Source organism: Salvelinus sp. IW2-2015, linkage group LG17, assembly GCF_002910315.2.
Source record: "Salvelinus sp. IW2-2015 linkage group LG17, ASM291031v2, whole genome shotgun sequence".
Taxonomy (NCBI): domain Eukaryota; kingdom Metazoa; phylum Chordata; class Actinopteri; order Salmoniformes; family Salmonidae; genus Salvelinus; species Salvelinus sp. IW2-2015.
In genome coordinates, this window is record NC_036857.1 from 17,825,481 (window position 1) to 17,841,173 (window position 15,693).

The 15,693-nt window shown below is 42.7% G+C and overlaps 1 protein-coding gene across 1 annotated transcript in view; it reads right to left on the reverse strand.

The window, feature by feature from the left end:
• The window catches only part of nphp4 (nephronophthisis 4), a 217,666-nt gene that overhangs the window by 35,843 nt on the left and 166,130 nt on the right, over positions 1–15,693 (reverse strand). The window lies entirely within an intron of this gene.

The following is a 15,693-nucleotide window of genomic DNA, read 5'->3' on the forward strand; positions in this document are numbered from 1 at the left end:
GGCTTTATCACAGTACGACATCTCCGTGGGCTTGTGGAGTTTTTAGTGAGAATTAAAACCCCTCTCCGCCGCTCGGCATCCTTCAGAGCTCCAACTCTTTCATCAACAGCTGATAATAGGTAGGCCCAGTGAGTAACGAAGAGATAGGGTTGCCATGCAAACAGACACCGACAGACGCAATTGCGCAGATTAATGGCCGAGGTTTCTCTGCCTTCTCCTCCGTGATTCCTCCGAAATCCATCTTGTTATGTCGCCACTGCCACAATGGAATCCGACCGAATTATAAATATAAACGTCACATTTTGTATGAGTTATAATTCCACAGATATTATATAGTAAAGACATTACGTATTGAGTAAATGTCTTGGATTGGTAATAAATGCTATCCGGATGGCCATTCCACAAAACATTCGTTACATTCTTTCAGTGCATTCCCGCTAGCCAATTCTCCTATGATTGATAATAGTCCCTCACTAGGGCCTGAGACGTAGGCTAGCCTACATGATAAAATGAGTAATGACTGTCACAACAAACAGGGTGGTGAACTGATGGCAAACAGTTTAATCATGCTTATTCATGAACTATAACCATGATTATCATCAAATTATGACCACTGTAATAATTTCGGGTGACATCGACAACAGTACTTTTCACCCTCCTGAGTAATTTTTCATTCCACACAATTTAAATCATTCTCGCAGTGGAAACAGTGTTGGGTCGTCCCTGTGAAATGGAAGCAGGGATGTATTCAGTGATGTGAAAACTACACGTTACAGATAGAAATAGAATTTATAGAGTGAACATGATTCCCTATTCTACATTCCCTATTCTACATGACAGACAATCATATCTGTTCTACACAAATACATTTCTTTCTGAACGTTCTGTTCTGGAGGAGGCTCAGGCATGTCTTGTGTTGGGCAACTGCTATAAGCCGTCTGTTGAGAGGAGACTAATTGTAAAGAGAGTGCCAGAGGGCTCAATTCTATTAAAATCAAATCAAATGTTTTTGGTCGCGTACACATATTTTGCAGATGTTATCGCAGGTGCAGCAAAATGCTTGTTTCAAGCTCCAACAGAGCAAATATATATGTGTTATTTCATAGTTTTGATGTCTTCACTATTATTCTACAATGTAGAAAAWAGTAAAAATAAAGAAAAACCCTTGAATGAGTAGGTGTCCAAACTTTTGACCAGTACTGTATGTATAATATATATATATAGTGCGTTCAGAAAGTACTCATTCCCCTGTCACTTTAATTAAATGTTTACATACTGTTTTAGCCACTTCATATGTACACAGAGTATACAACACATTAAGAACACTCTGCTCTTTCAATGACAGAATGACCAGGTGAATCCAGGTGAAAGCTATGATCCCTTATTGATGTCACTTGTTACATCCACTTCAATCGGTGTAGATGAAGGGGAGGAGACAGGTTAAAGAAGGATTTTTAAGCCTTGAGACAATTGAGACATGGATTCTGTATGTAAGCCATTCAGAGGTTGAATGGGCAAGACAAAACATGTAAGCGCCTTTGAACGGGTCTATGGTAGTAGGGGCCAGGCGCACTGGTTTGTGTCAAGAACTGCAACACTGCTGGGTTTTTCATGCTCAACAGTTTCCCGTGTGTATCAAGAATGGTCCACCACCCAAAGGACCTCCAACCAACTTGACACAACTGTGGGAAGTATTGGAGTCAACGTGGGCCAGCAACCGTGGCACGCTTTCGACACCTTGTAGAGCCCATGTCTCGACCAATTGAGGCTGTTCTGGGGGCAAAAGGGGGCACAGGGGTGTGCAACTCAATATTAGGAAGGTGTTCCTAATGTTTGGTATAGTCAGTGTATACTGTACATATTAAATAGGTAAAACAGTATGTAAACATTAGTCATTGAACACTTCATGACAAGATGGCGCCGGAGAACAAGGCTGATGTTTTACATATTCCTAACCAATTGTTTGTTTCTTTGTGTTGTTTGTAACGTATTTTTTTAACTTATTTTGTACATAATGTTGCTGTTACCGTCTCTTATGACCGAAAATAACTTCTGGGCATCAGAACTGCGATTACTCACCACGGACTGGCAGAATCCTTTTTTTCTTTTAACGAGTCCAATGAGCCTGACGTGAATGATATACTGCTTCCCCGGGAACAGGCCCAGATCCCCGTCATTTGAGTGAAGAGAAGGTGGAGAAAAAGGGGCCAGAGGGCAGGCTGCCTTCTGAGAATTCGTAGGCGATAGAATAAACCCGCACTTCCTTCCATTTTGCAAGCAAATGTGCAATCTTTGGAAAATAAAATTGATGACCAACGCGGAAGATTACAGTACTAATGGGACATTCAAAACTGCAATATCTTCGACTCCGACAACATTGTCAACATACAGTGGCTTACGAAAGTATTCACCCCCTTGGCATTTTTCCTATTTTGTTGCCTTACAACCTGGAATTAAAATAGATTTTTTGGGGGGATTTGTATCATTTGATTTACACAACATGCCTACCACTTTGAAGATGCAAAATATTTTTTATTGTGAAAAACAAGAAATAAAACAAAAAAACTGAACTTCAGTGTGCATACCTATTCACCCCAAAGTCAATACTTTGTAGAGCCACCAGCAATTACAGCTGCAAGTCTCTTGGGGTATGTCTCTATAAGCTTGGCACATCTAGCCACTGGGATTTTTGCCCATTKTTCAAGGCAAAACTGCTCCAGCTCCTTCAAGTTGGATGGGTTCTGCTGGTGTACAGAAATATTTAAGTCGTACTACAAATTTTCAATTGGATTGAGGTCTGGGATTTGACTAGGCCATTCCAACACATTTAAATGTTTCCCCTTAAACCACTCAAGTGTTACTTTAGCAGTATGCTTAGGATCATTGTCCTGCTGGAAGGTGAATCTCTGTCCCAGTCTCACATTTCTGGAAGACTGAAACAGGTTTCCCTGTATGTAGCACCATCCATKATTCCTTCAATTCTGACCAGTTTCCCACTCCCTTTTGATGAAAAACATCCCCACAGCATGATGCTGCCACCACCATGCTTCACTGTGGGGATGGTGTTCTCGGGGTGATGAGAGGTGGTGGGTTTGCACCATACATAACGTTTTCCTTGATGTCCAAAAAGCTAAATTTTTAGTCTCATCTAACCAGAGTACCTTCTTCCATATGTTTGGGGAGTCTCCCACATGCCTTTTGGCAAACTCCAAACATGTTTTTCTTATTTTTTTCTTTAAACAATGGCTTTTTTTTCTGGCCACTGTTCTGTAAAGCCCAGCTCTATGGAGTGTACGGCTTAAAGTGGTCCTATGGATAGATACTCCAATCTCCGCTGTGAAGCTTTGCAGCTCCTTCAGGGGTTATCTTTGGCCTCTTTGTTGCTTCTCTGATTATTGCCCTCCTTGCCTGGTCCGTGAGTTTTGGTGGGCAGCCCTATCTTGGCAGGTTTGTTGTGGTGCCATATTCTTTACACTTTTTAATAATAGATTTAATGGTGCTCTATGGGATGTTCAAAGTTTTGGATATTTTTTTTATAACCCAAGTCTGATCTGTACTTCTCCACAACTTTGTCCTTGACCTGTTTGCAGAGCTCCTTGGTCTTCATTGTGCCYCTTGCTTGGTGGTGTTGCAGACTCTGGGGCCTTTCAGAACAGGTGTATATATACACTGAGATCATGTGACAGATCATGTGAAACTTAAATAAAGTCCACCTGTGTGCAATCTAACTATTTATGTGACTTCTGAAGATAATTGGTTGCACCAGATCTTATTTAGAGGCTTCATAGCAAAGGGGGTGAATACATATGCACGTACTACTTTTCCGTTTTTATTTTTTCCCCATTTCACTTCACCAATTTGGACTATTTTGTCTAAGTCCATTACATGAAATCCAAATAAAAATCGATTTAAATTACAGGTTGTAATGCAACAAAATAGGAAAAACGCCAAGGGGGATGAATACTTTTGCAAGGCACTGTCTAGTAAGACAAGGGGTGACGGACTATGTATATTTGTAAACAACAGCTGGTGCATATCTAAGGAAGTCTCAACGTTTTGTTCACCTGAGGTAGAGTATGTCATGATAAGCTGTAGACCACACTATCTAAATAGAGTATTCATCTGTATTTTTCGTAGCTGTCTACATACCACCACAGACTGATGCTGGCACTAAGACCGCCGCACTGAAAGAGCCTTATTCCGCCATAAGCAAACAGGAAAACGCTCATCCAGAGGCGGCGTTCCTAGTGGCCGGGGACTTTAATGCAGGGAAACTTAAATTTTGTCTTACCAAACTTCTATCAGCATGTTAAATATGCAACCAGAGGGAAAAAACCTCTGGACCACCTTTACTCACACACAGAGACGCATACAAACCTCTCCTTCGCCCTCCATTTGGAAAATCCGATCATAATTCTATCCTCCTGATTCCTGCTTACAAACAAAAATTAAATCAGGAAGCACCAGTGACTAGATCAATAAAAAAAAGTGGTCAGATGAGACATATGCTAAGCTACAGGACTGTTTTCCTATGACAGACTGGAATATGCTCCGGGATTCCTCAGATGGCATTGAGCAGCACACCACATCAGTCATTGGCTTCATCAATAAGTGCATCGATGACGTCGTCCACACAGTGACCACACAGTACATACACAAACCAGAAGCCAAGGATTGCAGGCAACATCCGCACTGAGCTAAAGGCTAGAGCTGCCACCTTCAAGGAGCGGGACCCTAACCCGGAAGCTTATAAGAAAWCCGGCTTTTCCCTCAGCCAAACCATCAAATAGGCAAAGCGTCAATACAGGACTTCGATCGAATCATACTACACCGGCTCTGACGCTCGTCGGATGTGGCAGGGCACGCAAACCATTACAGATTACAAAAGAGAAGCACAGCCGAGAGCTGCCCAATGACACAAGCCTACCAGACGAGCTAAACTACTTCTATGCTCCTATGCTTCTACGCTTCGAGGCAAATAAAACTGAAACATGCATGAGAGTACCAGCTGCTCCGGAAGACTGTGTGATCACACTCTCCGCAGTCGATGTGAGTAAGACCATTAAACAGGTCAACATTCACAAGGCCGTAAGCCCAGACGGATTACCAGGACGTGTACTGAGAGCATGTGTTGACCAACTGGCAAGTGTCTTCACTGACATTTTCAACCTCTCCCTGTCCGAGTCTGTAATACCAACATGTTTTAAGCAGACCACCATAGTCCCTGTGCCCAAGAACAAGGTAACCTGCCTAAATGACTACCGACCCGTAACACTCACGTCTGTAGCCATGAAGTGTTTGAAAGGCTGGTCATGGCTCACATCAACACCATTATCCCAGAAACCCTAGACTCACTCCAATTTGCATACCGCCCTAACAGATCCACAGATAATGCAATCTCTATTGCACTTCCCACCTGGCCAAAAGGAACACCTATGTGAGAATGCTATTCATTGACTACAGCTCAGCGTTCAACACCATAGTGCCCTGAAAGCTTATCAATAAGGATCCTGGGACTAAACCCCTCCCTCTGCAACTGGATCCTGGACTTCCCGACGGGCCGCCCCCTGGTGGTAAGGGTAGGTAACAACACATCCGCCACGCTGATCCTCAACACAGGGGCCCCTCAGGGGTGCGTGCTCAGTCCCCTCCTGTACTCCCTGTTCACTCATGACTGCATGGCCAGGCATGACTCCAACAACATCATTAAGTTTGCCGATGACACAACAGTGGTAGGCCTGATCACTGACAATGACGAGACAGCCTATGGGGAGCAGGTCAGAGACCTGGCCGTGTGGTGCCAGGACAACAACCTCTCCCTCAATGTGATCAAGACAAAGGAGATGATTGTGGACTACAGGAAAAATAAAAAAGAGTACCGAGCACACCTCCATTTTCATCGACAAGGCTGTAGTAGAGCAGGCTGTAGTGGAGCAACTTCTCGGCCTCCGACCGCAAGGCACTACAGAAGGTGGTGTGTACGGCCCAGTACATCACTGGGGCCAAGCTTCCTGCTATCCAGGACCTCTACACCAGGTAGTGTCAGAGGAAGGCCCTAAAAATTGTCCAAGACTCCAGGCACCCTAGTCATAGACTGTTCTCTCTGCTACCACACGGTAAGCGGTACCGGAGCGCCAAGTCTAGGTCCAAGAGGCTTCTAAACAGCTTCTACCCCCAAGCCATAAGACTCCTGAACATCTAATCAAATGGCTACCCAGACTATTTGCAATGCCCCCCCCCCCCCCTTTACACGCACTGCTACTGTTGTTATCATCTATGCATAGTCAGTTAAATAACTCTACCTACATGTACACATTACCTCAACAAACCAGTGCCCCCACACATTGACTCTGTACCGGTACCCCCCTGTGTATAGTCTCGCTATTGTTGTTTTACTGCTACTCTTTAATTACTTGTTATTTAATTTTTTTTATTTCTTATTCTTACTCAGATTTTTTTTAAACTGCATTGTTGGTTAGGGGCTCGTGCGTAAGCATTTCACTGTATTCGGCGCATGTGACTAATAAAATTTGATTTAATTTTGATTTTAATATCTACATAGGGCAGCAGTGTCTAAGCAGCAGGGTAGAGTACCGGGTGGTAGCCGGATAGTAACAGTGGCTAAGTTCAGGGCAGGGTACTAGTGGCTAGTGGTGACTACCGTAAAACTTAAATTTAACGGCGAGTCTCAAATAGCCGCCAGTCCCTTTTAATATCCGGGCAATGGCACACATTTCAGAAAATAAACACCTGATTCAAATAAACGCCCGGTCTAAATGAATTGTTTACGAGTTTACCTTGAGTTGTTTACAAGGTTTAATGTTTGATGTCACATAAAATTATTCAGACAAAAAAAAAGAGGCATATTAAGACTAAATAAAGTGAATGCTGGATATAAACAATTAAGTATGCAAATGAGCAAAATATGTGTGTATTAATAGACGCCTGGCTCAAATCGAAGCCCGTCTCTAATAAGTGTCTGTTGTGTCCAGTAATTTAAGCAAATGAACGCTCAGGCTATTAATTTAAGTTTTACGGTATTTAACAGTGTGCTGGTCCCAGCAGCTTTGATGCACCTTTACTGTCTCCGCCTTCTAGGTGGAAGCGGGGTGAACAGGCCGTGGCTTGGGTGGATATGGTCCTTGATGATCTTTTTGTCCTTCTTGTGACACCAGGTGCTATAGAGATCCTGGAGTGCAGGCAGCGTGCCCCCGGTGATGCGTTAGGCTGACCGCACCACCCTCTGGAGAGCCCTGCGGTTGCGGACGGTTGTTACGCAGAAATAAAATTTGCGCAAAGTTTACAAGTGAGATTACGGACAGTGCAATTAATGTAGCAGGCGGTGATACAGCCCGACAAGATGCTCTCAATGGTGCATCTGTAGAAGTTTGAGGGTCTTAGGGGCCAAGCCGAATTTCTTCAGCCTCCTAAGGTTGAAGAGGCGCTGTTGCGCCTTCACCACACTGTGTGGATGGATCATTTCAGGTTATCAGTGATGTGCACGTCGAGGAACTTGTAGCTTTTCACCCTCTCCACTGCGGCCCTGTCTATGTGGATAGGGGCATGCACTCTCTGCTGTCTCCTGAAGTCCACAATCAACTCAGTGTTTTCCAACCTTGGTCCTCCAGTACCCCAACAGCACACATTTTGGTTGTAGCCTTGGACAAACACACTTCATTCAAGTTGAATCAGGTGTATACTCACTATGGGTAATTATATTTCTATGCAAAGAAAGGGGGGGTCCTGCGTTTACTCATTCCATTTCTTACTTACTAGAAATAGTCTGCATTTACAGAAATCCATCTCTCTAGATGCTGTGGTTCCATGCAGGCAACCTTTTAAAAATAAACCAATTAATTCTCATCTGGATGAAGGGGGCATGTGAGTGGTTTTGATATCTTTAACCTTAGATGGGCGGTGGTAGCATATTACATCACTCTGAAACATTTGTATCTGTGCCCTTTAGGCAAAGCGCACAAAGCACTTAATTCACCTTACAAATATTTGGGGGAGGGCAAATGTCCTCTCTGTGTTTGCTCCAATGTGTTGGTTTCAGGAGGAGTTCATGCGATTAGTTCCTCTCTCTCGCTCATGCTGCAGTCCTGCCAGGGCTTATCGGTCTGCTGCAGATGAGGAGTGTTGAAAAGGCCTGGAGATGGACCTAATCGCTCTTCTCTCCCAATGTGGCCACATACTATTCCCCCTGTGTGTGAATGCCTGTGTGTTGTGTGAGTGAGTTCATTAATAATACACTGAACAAAAATATTAATGCAACATGTAAAGTGTTGGTCCGATGTTTCATGAGGTGAAATAAAACATCCCAGAAATTTCCCATATGCACAAAAAGCTTATTTCGCTCAAATTTTGGGCACAAAMTTGTTTACAGCTAACATGTGTGGCATATCAAGAAGCTGATTAAACCGCATGTTCATTACACAGGTTCACCTTGTGCTGCGAACAATAAAAGGCCGCTCTAAAATGTCCAGTTTTGTCACACAACACAATACCACAGATCTCTCAAGTTTTGAGGGAGGTGCAATTGGCATGCTGACTGCAGGAATGTCCACCAGAGCTGTTGCCAGAGAATTGAATGTTAATTTCTCTACAATAAGCCACCTCCAACGTCATCACACAAAACAATTGACCAGGGCAGGGTTCAGACCCAGGGTCCTGAGCTTAGTGATGAGTTTGAAGGGCACTATGGTTTTGAAGGCTGAGCTGTAGCTGATAAACAGCATTTGTACATAGGTATATCTCTTGTCCAGTTGGGATAGGGCAGTGTGCAGTGCAATGGTGATTGCGTCATATGTGGATCTGTTGGGTCGGTATGCAAATTGTAGTGGTTCTAGGGTGTTGGGTAAGGTGGATGTGATATTAATTAGCTTTTCAAAGCACTTTAAGATGACAGAAGTGAGTGCTACGGGTGGATAGTAATTTAGTTCAGTTACCCTCACTTTCTTGGGTACAGGAACAACGGTGGACATCTTGATGCAAGTGTCCTCGCCACGGGTGCTTCCTACTTAAGTTTCTGCCTATAGGTGGGGAGGAGCAGAAAGGAGGTGGGATTGGATTTGCCGAAGGGAGGGCAGGGGAGGGCCTTGTAGCCGTCCTGGAAGGGAGAGTAGCAATGATCTAGAGTCCGTGATGCGTGTGTGGCACAAGAGATGTGTTCATAGAATTTTGGTAACATTTTCCTCAGATTTCCTTTATTAAAGTGTAACTGACAGCGTTTTAACTACTTTGCAGATATGAAACAAACAGCCAATGATAATATCAGTCAAATATATCAAATTCCCAGTTTACGCTACAAAGACAACTTAAAGAGGTTTTAAAATAGGTTCTATTTGACTCAAAARTCCATGACGTAGAGTAGAGGCATTGTTGGCAGAAAAGATCGACACAGTTCAATGCATGACTGCTATTAGGTTGTAAACCACAGCTGGCCTTTTACATCGTTTTCTACCTCCAGCCGTTCGGGATGCAGTTTCAGTTTCAATGACAGAATATTTTGGACAAAAACAGACGAATGTAACCATGGCTGGGAATATCAATACAGTCAAACTTGCGAGGGCAATGATCACAAGTCAGTCATAACGTGGCTAATAGGCTAGCTTATCTATTTATGTAGCTTTTTATTTAGCAAGCTAAAAAGACTGAGCCTAATGATAGCTAGCTATTTTCTGGGAGGATGTCATGTCATTGGACGAGTGGGTCAGTGGCTGACCCCCATAATTTTTCTGTGGCTACAGCTAGAGATGCAGGTGTCATTTGGTTAGCTAACAATAAAATTGAATCACTTTGCTAGCTAGCTCTGCTGAACTTGAAAGAATGTTATCCACAGTTAGCATATCTCTTCGTTGTCAATCAAATGATTTGGCATCGATCAAATGGGAGAGCAYGAAGGAAAGTTCCTATTCAGCTGTCAAAACGTGGGTTGGGACAAGCATGCATTGCCAGGCAAGCTGCAGAAGGGCGAGCAGGCTACTATTCCCCATGATTTATCAGTGCAATTTTGTTGGACWACTAAACTCAGCAAAAAAAGAAACGTCCTCTCACTGTCAACTGCGTTTATTTTCAGCAACCTTAACATGTGTAAATATTTGTATGAACATAACAAGATTCAACAACTGAGCTATAAACTGAACAAGTTCCACAGACATGTGACTAACAGAAATGTAATAATGTGACCTGAACAAAGGGGGGGGGGGGGGTCAAAACAAAAGTAACAGTCAGTATCTGGTGTGGCCACCAGCTGCATTAAGTACTGCAGTGCATCTCCCTCCCTCATGGAATGCCCAGATTTGCCAGTTCTTGCGTGAGATGTTACCCCACTCTTCCAGCAAGGCACCTGCAAGTTCCAGGACACTCTGGGGGTAATGGCCCTAGCCCTCACCCTCCGATCCAGCAGGTTCCAGACGCTGCCAATGGGATTGAGATCCGGGCTCTTCGCTGGCCATGGCAGAACACTGACATTCCTGTCTTGCAGGAAATCACACACAGAACGAGCAGTATGGCTGGTGGCATTGTCATGCTGGAGGGTCATGTCAGGATGAGCCTGCAGGAAGGGTACCACACGAGGGAGGAAGATGTCTTCCCTGTAACGCACAGCATTGAGATTGCCTGCAATTGACAAACAAGCTCAGTATGATGATGCTGTGACACACCGCCCCAGACCATGACGTACCCTCCACCTCCAAATCGATCCCACTCCAGAGTACAGGCCTCGGTGTTACGTTCATTCCTCGGCGATAAACGCGAATCTGACCATCACCCCTGGTGAGACAAAACTGTGACTCGTCAGTGAAGAGCACTTCTTGCCAGTCCTGTCTGATCCAGCGACGGTGGGTTTGTCCCCATAGGCGACGTTGTTACCGGTGATGTCTGGTAGAAACCTGCCTTACAACAGGTCTACAAGCCTCAGTCCAGCCTCTCTCAACCTATTGCGGACAGTCTGAGCACTGATGCAGGGATTGTGCGTTCCTGGTTTAACTCGGGCAGTTGTTGTTGCCATCCTGTACCTGTCCCGCAGGTGTGGTCCCGTGTGGCTCAGTTGGTAGAGCATGGCGCTTGCAACGCCAGGGTTGTGGGTTCATTCCCCACGCGGGGGACCAGGATGAATATGTATGAACTTTCCAATTTGTAAGTCGCTCTGGATAAGAGCGTCAGCTAAATGACTTAAATGTAAATTGTGTGATGTTCGGATGTACCGATCCTGTGCAGGTGTTGCAACACGTGGTCTGCCACTGCGAGGACGATCAGCTGTCCGTCTTGTCTCCCTGTCTTAGGCATCTCACAGTACGGACATTGCAATTTATTGCCCTGGCCACATCTGCAGTCCTCATGCCTCCTTGCAGCATGCCTAAGGCACGTTCACGCAGATGAGCAGGGACCCTGGGCATCTTTCTTTTTGTGTTTTTCAGAGTCACTAGAAAGGCCTCTTTAATGTCCTAAGTTTTCATAACTGTGCCCTTAATTGCCTCCCGTCTGTAAGCTGTTAGTGTCTTAACGACCGTTCCACAGGTGCATGTTCATTAATTGTTCATGGTTCATTGAACAAGTATTGGAAACAGTGTTTTAAACCCTTTACTATGAAGATCTGTGAAGTTTTTTAGATTTTTATGAATTATCTTTGAAAGACAGAGTCCTGAAAAAGGGACGTTTCTTTTTTTTTGCTGAGTTAACAAGCTGAAAAGCTTTGAGAAGGTTTATCTACGGTCCCCTTGTTAGATTGTAGCTCATCTCGCTCTGGCTAACATAAGTTGTTGATCTTGTTGTTGATGTGCATACGCAACTGAAGGAGAGATGGCCTACGTGTTCATGGTTGTTTGAACAATAGGACTGTAAAGTTACCAAATGTAAGAGGACTGCCATGGTATTTACATAGTTGCAGATATCCATTCAGGCATATTTTGTGGCTTTTGGTGAATGCTTTCAGTAGCTGTTGCTACTGCCTTAAAAACACAGTCCAGTTCAAAATTAATTATGGCAGGCCCATGTGACAAATGGCTTATTTGCATATAGGCCTACTGTAGCTCTGATTGGATATTGCACACCGGTCGTTGTATAGTCCGGTGCTGGACAAGACAGATGTTTTTATTAGGTTTCATTTACTGCAGTGTCTATTAATTGTCCAAATACACAGCCACTTTCACACTCAATACTACAATAGAATTTTCACAAATTGCTTACTCTACCTCATCCACAAACATTCTATGAAAGTATAAAAAAGTGAAAATGACCATATCTAAGTGCTCACTTCTCAAAAAAAGATTTGCTTGAAAGCTGTATCCAAATCTAATCGGATGTAGTGATCACAATACAGTAGCCATATCTAGGAAAAGCAAAGTTCCAAAGGCTGGGCCAAATATAGTATATAACAGGTCATACAAGAAGTTTGTTGTTGTAAAGAATATTTGTTGGTCCGTGGTGTATAATGAGGAGCAAACATACACTGCACTTGAAACATTTATGAAATTGCTTATTTCAGTTACTAATAAGCATGCACCCATTAAAAAAATGACTGTAAAAACTGTTAAATTCCCTTGGATTGATGAGGAATTAAAAAATGTTATGGTTGAGAAGGATGAGGCAAAAGGAATGCCAAAAAAAGTCTGCCTGCACAGATTGGCAAACGTATTGCAAATTGAGAAATCATGTGACTAAACTGAATAAAAAGAAGTAGAAACTACAGTATGAAACAAAGATAAATTAAATAAATAATGATAGTAATAAGCTTTGGAGCACCTTAAATGAAATTATMGGAAAAAAGGCAAACTCAGCTACATCATTCATTGAATCAGATGGCTCTTTCGTCACAAAACCCACTGATATTGCCAACTACTTGAATTATTGTTTCCATTGGCAAGATTAGCAAACTTAGGCATGACATGCCAGTAACAAACACTGACATTACACATCCAAGTATATCTGACCAAATTATGAAAGACAAGCATTGTAATTTTGAATTCCGTAAAGTGAGTGTGGAAGAGGTGGAAAAGGATTGTTGTCTATCTACAATGACAAGCAACCGGGGTCTAACAACTTGGATGGAAAATTACTGATGATAATAGCGGACAATATTGCCACTCCTATTTGCCATATTTTKAATTTAAGCCTACTAGAATGTGTGTGCCCCCAGGCTTGGAGGAAAGCAAAAGTCATTCCGCTACTTAAGAATAGTAAAGCCCCCTTTACTGGCTCAAATAGCCGACCAATCAGCCAGTTACCAATCCAGATACAATGCTATTTTACAGTAAACAAATTGACAACAAACTTTCAGCATGCTTGTAGGGAAGGACATTCAACAAGCACAGCACTTACATAAATGACTGATGAATGGCTGAAAGAAATTGATGATAAAAAGATTGTGGGGGCTGTTTTGTTAGACTTTGTTGCGGCTTTTGACATTATCGATCATAGTCTGCTGCTGGAAAAACGTATGTGTTATGGCTTTACAATGGATAAAGAGTTAACTCTCTAACATAACACAGAGTGTTCTTTAATGGAAGCCTCTCAAACATAATCCAGGTAGAATCAGGAGTTCCCCCAGGGCAGCTGTCAAGGCCCCCTTACTTTTTTCAATCTTTGCCACTGGCTTTGAGTAAAGCCAGAGTGTCTATGTATGCAGATGACTCAACACTATACATGTCAGTACTACAGCGACTGAAATGACTGCAACACTTAACAAAGAGTTGCAGTTAGTTTCAGAGTGGGTGGCAAGGAATAAGTTAGTCCTAAATATTTCTTAAACTAAAAGCATTGTATTTGGGAAAAACCATTCACTAAACCCTAAACCTCAACTAAATTCAGGGATGAAAACTGGTGAAATATGCAAAAAAGAATCCTGGGGCAAATGCAGATTAACTAATTAAACAACAAAAAATATGATCTACATGATCAGAATCTGTGTGTAAAATAAAAAGTGGTTAATGTAAACCTAACTCACAGTTAAAAATGTAAAGAAAGCAATCCAATGTCATTTGTTGCCTAGACTTTACTAGTCTTGAGAAAAAACAATCCACTAAATATTGCAGGTAGCCATGACAGCCTTTATAATAGAACGCTTATGACCACACACATCTAAATATTGCACATCTTGAAGAAGAAATCGAATGAAACAAACATGCATTCTATTTTTGCTCCATTATAGTGGCCACTACAGTAGACATCGATCAAGCGCACAATGCTACATGTGTGCAAATATAACGTTCACCGAGTAAAACATTTTATAATCCCCCCTCACTCACACACGTGTTACTGTCAAATTCAACACAACAAAAGCATTATATTTGGGCTACACTGCACATTATTACATTGTACACTTTCTATGGACATCTGTACTACAATGTGCCAGTAGAGCATGATACCATTTGTTGGAATAATTGATCTCTTTCAGGCAGAGAGTACAGCTGGCATAACCCTTTTTAGCCACTGTATTAAAAAAGTGAGAAAGAGGGAAAGTCTATGGTGTTCCTTTCACCTCTATAGTGGCTTCCAGCTTAAGCCAGGCCCGGCTCCAGCTACACTTGTTTAATAACAAGCAACACCTAATTTTCACCTAATTCTCTCATTCTGAAAATTTATCACAAATTATATATAAAACATTAGTTCACAGATAGTAGTTAGTTCGTTGGCTAGTTAACTAGTTAACATTTCACACAGATTGCCAGAGTACAGTAAGCAACTAATGCGTTATAACGTGAGGAACGGCAAGGAGTCGTATACCAGTTAACACTATAGCGAATTGGTTAGGTTACTAATGTTAGCTCATCTGATGTAACGTTAACTAGCTAACGTTAGCTGACTTTATTAACAAGCTAATTTTCACACCATAAACTCAATTATTTGATCAGATAAGTTGGCTAATGTTGCTCAACATTTCTCTGGCTTGCTAATGGAGAGTTCAATCCAGCTAGCAAGATACTTAACAATGCTAACAATACTTGTTCCACCACACTTTCTCCCTCACCTCAAACTTTCCAAATGCCAGTTGTTTTTCAGTTGCAGCTCATGAAGTACGCTTCATCACCTTCTCACCCCGGTCTCTGTGGTCAGGCTTCTCACCTAACGTTACCTCTTCGTTATAGTTCATGGAACATGCTGCTGTAACTGGCAAGCTGCCTTTCCACTCTCCGCTGTCTTCCCAGAGCGCGCGCTGATGCTGTAACTAGCAAGTTGGTTGTCTCTTCTCTCTTCAGTCGCATGCTGCGGTGCATTCTGTTGTTATGTGAATGATTGGCTGAGCCTTGGATTCAGCCAGTATTGCTCCAAACGTGTATCACTTGTTCACTTACAGCCAGGAGGTATCCAAAGCCCCCCCCCAAAAAACTTTTCTCATCGGATCTATACGAATCACGTAGGTCACCTATTTTGGATTCAAAATGACGATTTTCGCCAAAAGGTGACTAGTTTGCATCCCTGTAAATCTTTGAGCAAGTTGAGGTGTGTCCATAATAAAGCAAGTATGTCCATAATAAAGCACTGCTCTAACTTCTTAACAGCACTATCAACAATGCAGGTCCTAGTTTTGTCGCACCTGGACTACTGTTCCGTCTTGTGGTCAGGTGCCACAAAAAATTACTTTTTTGCAATTGGCTCAGAACAAGGCAGCACGGCTGGCCCTTGGATGTACACAGAGAGCTAATATTAATATGTCAATCTCTCCTGGCTCAAAGTGGAGGAGCGATCGACTTC